The sequence below is a fragment of the Haematobia irritans genome, chromosome 4, assembly GCF_050003625.1.
Source record: "Haematobia irritans isolate KBUSLIRL chromosome 4, ASM5000362v1, whole genome shotgun sequence".
NCBI classification, from domain to species: Eukaryota; Metazoa; Arthropoda; class Insecta; order Diptera; family Muscidae; genus Haematobia; species Haematobia irritans.
The window spans coordinates 57,104,957-57,110,823 of NC_134400.1; the positions used below are offsets into that span (position 1 = coordinate 57,104,957).

At 33.2% G+C, this 5,867-nt stretch overlaps 1 long non-coding RNA gene across 1 annotated transcript; it reads right to left on the reverse strand.

Moving 5' to 3' along the window:
* Positions 1–1,480: 1,480 nt before the first annotated feature.
* On the reverse strand, positions 1,481–3,530 carry LOC142234391 (uncharacterized). Its single transcript, XR_012721614.1, has 2 exons — positions 3,457–3,530; positions 1,481–1,575 (listed from the first exon to the last, which is right to left on the reverse strand). It is a non-coding gene; the product is annotated as an uncharacterized LOC142234391 (long non-coding RNA).
* Between the last annotated feature and the right edge of the window lie 2,337 nt (positions 3,531–5,867).

The window sequence follows — 5,867 nt, forward strand, 5'->3', positions numbered from 1 at the left end:
TTAGTTTGTAGTGTTTTACAAAATAAACAAAAGTGTTTTTTGGTCTTCTCTCTATGTGGAACGCTCAATTCTTTTAAATTTATGTTATCATTTATAATAGATACATCTACATTTGGTGTTGAATCAATTGATTGTTCGGGTAGGAATTCAGATGGTGTTGTCTCCGCTATCGAAGACATAATTTTTGAAATTTCGCTTGAAGTCAATATGGAAGCATCGTTTTTAGCCAAAGAAGTAAATATGATGGATTTTTGAGGCACTTCAAATATCTCTGAAGAGTTTTGAGGCTCTAATTGTTCGTTACAATGTGAATCTAAAATTTCATTGTAACGAGATGTTTCACATGAATGTTTAGGAGTGCTATTTGGTTTTGAAGAACACATTGCATTCGAAGACATTTTGGTTGAAGTTGTGGGAAATGCAGTTTCGACGGTGGTAGAGAATTGAGAAGATCGACGTGAAGGATAAAGTGAATTGCAAATGGGGTTCGCTGTTTTATCCTTCATCTCGGGAACACATATATCTTTATTCGGTTTTTAATCTATTTTCAATCTACCGATTTCAATCAAATTTAGCACATTTTAAGTTACTATTAATTGTACTCCACGAGTAAATTTTTAAACAAGTTAAGGTTAGGGAAGACAGTGTTTTGTCTTAAGGTGAAATATTTATACACACACACACATATATATATATATATATATATATATATATATATATATATATATATATATATATATATATATATATATATATATATATATATATATATATATATATATATATATATATATATATATATATATATATATATATATATATATATATATATATATATATATATATATATATATATATATATATATATATATATATATATATATATATATATATATATATATATATATATATATATATATATATATATATATATATATATATATATATATATATATATATATATATATATATATATTATATATATATATATATATATATATATATATATATATATATATATATATATATATATATATATATATATATATATATATATATATATATATATATATATATATATATATATATATATATATATATGGAGCTATGGGAGCCACCGTGGTGCAATGGTTAGCATGCCCACCTTGCATACACAAGGTCGTGGGTTCGATTCCTGCTTCGACCGAACACCAAAAAGTTTTTCAGCGGTGGATTATCCCACCTCAGTAACGCTGGTGACATTTCTGAGGGTTTCAAAGCTTCTCTAATTGGTTCCACTGCAATGTGGAACGCCGTTCGGATTTCGCTATAAAAAGGAGGTCCCTTGTCATTGAGCTTAACATGGAATCGGGCAGCACTCAGTGATAAGAGAGAAGTGCACCAATGTGGTATCACAATGGAGTGAATAGTCTAAGTGAGCCTGATCCATCGGGCTGTCACCTAACCTAACCTAACCTAGGGAGCTATATTAATTACTTACCTTCACACAGCAAAGCACCAAAGCGCAACACAATTTATAATTTTATCTTCTGCAGTGTACAGTTTACCTGCAACAGGCTTCCAGATGACATTTTTCTAGAAAGAAATAACTGCAAGTAAAACAAGTATATACGGCCGAAAGTTCGGCCAGGCCGAATCTTATGTACCCACCACCATGGATTGCGTAGAAACTTCTACGAAAGACTATCATCCACAATCGAATTACTTGGGTTGTGGTATCTTAAAACTTCTTAACATCGTTTTCTAAATTGTGATTTAGTCCATACATGGTATATATTAGACAAAAAACTTATGTATAGTTAAGTCTACAAATAATTACGAATCGATATGGACTTTTTGTACGTAGAGAGCCAGAATTGAAATATGGGGGTCGCTTATATGGGGGCTATATACAATTATGAACTTGATATGGACCAATTTTTGTGTGATTGGGGATCGATTTATCTGAGGGCCATATATAACTATAGACCGATATGGACCTAGTTAAGCATGGTTGTTAACGACCATATACTAGCACAATGTACCAAATTTCAACTCACTCGGATGAAATTTGCTCCTCCAAGAGGTTCCAAAACCAAATCTCGGGATCGGTTTATATGGGGCTATGTACGATTATGGACTAATATCGACCACTTTTGGCATGGTTGTTAAATATCATATACTACCACCACGTACCAAATTTCAAGCAGATCGGGTGAATTTTGCTTCTCCAAAAGGCACCGGAGGTCAAATCTGGGGATCGGTTTATATGGGAGCTATATATAATTATGGACTGATAGGAACCAATTCCTGCATGGTTGTTGGATACCATATACTAACATCACGTACCAAATTCCAACCGAATGGGAAGAATTTTGCTCTTCCAAGGGGCTCTGGAGGTCAAATCTGGGGATCGGTTTATATGGGGCCTATATATAATTATGGACCGATATCGACCAATTTTTGCATGGGAGTTTGAGGCCATATATAAACACCACGTACCAAATTTCAACTGAATCAGATGAATTTTGGTCTTCCAAGAGGTTCCGGAGGTCAAATCTGGTGATCGGTTTATATGGGGGCTATATATAATTATGCACCGATGTGGACCAATTTTTGCATGGTTGTTAGAGACCATATACTAACATCACGTACCAAATTTCAGCCGGATCGGATGAAATTTGCTTCTCTTAGAGGCCTCGCAAGCCAAATCGGGGGATCGGTTTATATGGGGGCTATATAATTATGGACCGATGTGGACCAATTTTTGCATGGTTGTTAGAGACCATATACTTACACCATGTACCGAATTTCAGCCGGATCGGATGAAATTTGCTTCTCTTAGGGGCCTCGCAAGCCAAATCGGGGGATCGGTTTATATGGGGGCTATATATGATTATGGACCGATGTGGACCAATTTTTGCGTGGTTGTTAGAGACCATATACTAACACCATGTACCAAATTTCAGCCAGATCGGATGAAATTTGCTTCTCTTAGAGGCCTCGCAAGCCAAATTTTGGGGTCCGTTTATATGGGGGCTATACGTAAAAGTGGACCGATATGGCCCATTTGCAATACCATCCGACCTACATCAATAGCAACTACTTGTGCCAAGTTTCAAGTCGATAGCTTGTTTCGTTCGGAAGTTAGCGTGATTTCAACAGACGGACGGACGGACGGACGGACATGCTCAGATCGACTCAGAATTTCACCACGACCCAGAATATATATACTTTATGGGGTCTTAGAGCAATATTTCGATGTGTTAAAAACGGAATGACAAAGTTAATATACCCCCCATCCTATGGTGGTGGGTATAAAAACGATGTTACCAAATGCTCAACCGATTTCAATCAAATTCAGCACATTTTACGTTACTATTAATTGTACTCCACGTGGACATTTTTAAACAAGTTATGGTTAGGGAAGGCAGTTTTAAGGTAAAATATATATAGGGAGCTATATTAATTACTTACCTTCACACAGCAAAGCACCAAAGCACAACACAATTTAAAATATTAACTTCTGCAGTATACAGTTTACCTGCAACAGGCTTTTTTCTAGAAAGAAATAATTGCAATTGTAAAAACCAAGGTACCAAATGCTGAGAAACCAAAAATACTTCTTGGTTTCAACTAATAAAATCATTGATTTTATTTAACAGTCAACATATTTTTTATAATAAGTCTAGGTCGCATTTTTACACCAACCGATTTCAATTACTTACCTTCACACAGCAAAGCACAACACAATTTATAATATTAACTTCTGCAGTGTACACTTTACCTGCAACAAGCTTCTAGATGGCAACTTTTTTCTAGAAAGAAATTCCAATGTAAAAAAAGCCGCAATTTCAGAACGCTTGTTGCAGGTAAACTGACTAAATTTTTGGCACGAAACGCCGGCTTCACTAGTGATCAAAATTTTTTTCAAACTTTTACCGTTATAGTAGTCGATTACGATTACTGAATACTCATTAAGATACCCATAAATCATAAGTTTCTCTAAATCATCACGTACGCTAACACAAATTGTTGCATCTTTTTATAATATCCACAAACAACAGATATGATTACACTCTACTAACATTAGAAAATTATTTCAATGGATCTAAAGGTCGGTATTAAGTTCGAATTTAACTTGGGTATTAAGTTCGAGTTTAGCCGCTAAAATCGTCATTTCTTCACGATTACTTTTCTTTTATAATCCACTTTAAGGAATACACACTTTAGGTGGGTATTAAGTTCGAGTTTAGCAGCTAAAATTGCTATTTTTTCACGATTACTTTTCTTAATTAATCCACTTTAAGGAATACAAACTTTGTGAAAATTTTCTTTGGGCTATTCCCAATCAAGTTATAATAAAATTTGCAACAAAATTTGTATAATTGTATGACTTTTTTTACTGATTTAGTTTTCACTTTAGCGATTTTAGCGGCTAAACTCGAACTTAATACCCACCTTTTGGGAAAATTTGCTTTAAGCTTTTCCCTACCAAGTTATAATAAAATTTGCAACAAATATGTAAAATTTTATGCCTTTTTCTTACTGATTTAGTTTTCAATTTAGCGGTTTTAGCGGCTAAAGCTTAGTACTATGTTCAGTTTTCAAGCTGAAAAATGCGAACATAGTACTCACTTTAAACTCGAACTTAATACTCACTTTTAAGGTGGGTATTAAGTTCGAGTTTAGTCGCTAAAATCGTCATTTTTTCACGATTACTTTTCTTTAATAATCCATTTTATGGAATACACACTTTGTGAAAATTTGCTTTGGGCTATTCCCCATCAAGTTTTAATGAAATCTGCAACAAACATGTATAATTGTATGCCTTCTTATACTGATTTAGTATCTTACAACAAATAGCGGACTTATAATTTTTTTGGTAAAAGACCGAAAAGACCAAATCAACGCATCAACGCTGTTTTCCACATAGCATAAAATGTACAGTTATATCTTTGTTTCTACTCATTTTGTTTTGGGCGTTGATTTGATCTTTTCGGTCTTTTACCACTTTACTTTACCAAAATTATAGCGGACTTATAAATTTGTTGTTAGATTTTGTTAAGTAAGGGCTTATTTTCTTTGTAAAAATTTCAGCTATACGTAAAAAAACCAAAATTGCTGTTAGCATCGTGTTTTATATTTTATATGAATTTTTATATGGTTTTTTCTGCCACATTTTTACTAAAAAAACGCCGTTTTTGAACTTTTTTAAGCCGCCAACATCCAAACTACTTACCCGATTTGAAAATTTTCTGAGAATGAGTTGTAGACGGCTCAATTTTCTTTAATTTGAGTAGTAGTAGGATCAAATAGGCCAAAGAAGACGAAAGATATGCTCAAAATTGTAAGTGTACCTCCAAAAATAAAAAAAAGTATCTCTAAAACCAATCGACAGAAAATTTTTTAAAACTCATTTTCGTGTTTCGTAGGTCAAAATCAATAAGAAACCAGTAAGGAAAGTCTAAAGTCGGGCGGGGCCGACTATATTATACCCTGCACCACTTTGTTGATCTAAATTTTCGATACCATATCACATCCGTCAAATGTGTTGGGGCTATATATAAAGGTTTGTCCCAAATACATAAATTTAAATATCACTCGATCTTGAAGAATTTGATAGCCTTCTACAAAATCTATAGACTCAAAATTTAAGTGGCTAATGCACTAGGGTGGAACACAATGTTAGTAAAAAAATATGGGAAACGTTTAAATCTGAAGCAATTTTAAGGAAACTTCGAAAAAGTTTATTTATGATTTATCGCTCGATATATATGTATTAGAAGTTTAGGAAAATTAGAGTCATTTTTACAACTTTTCGACTAAGCAGTGGCGATTTTACAAGGAAAATGTTGGTATTTTGACCATTTTTGTCGAAATCAGAA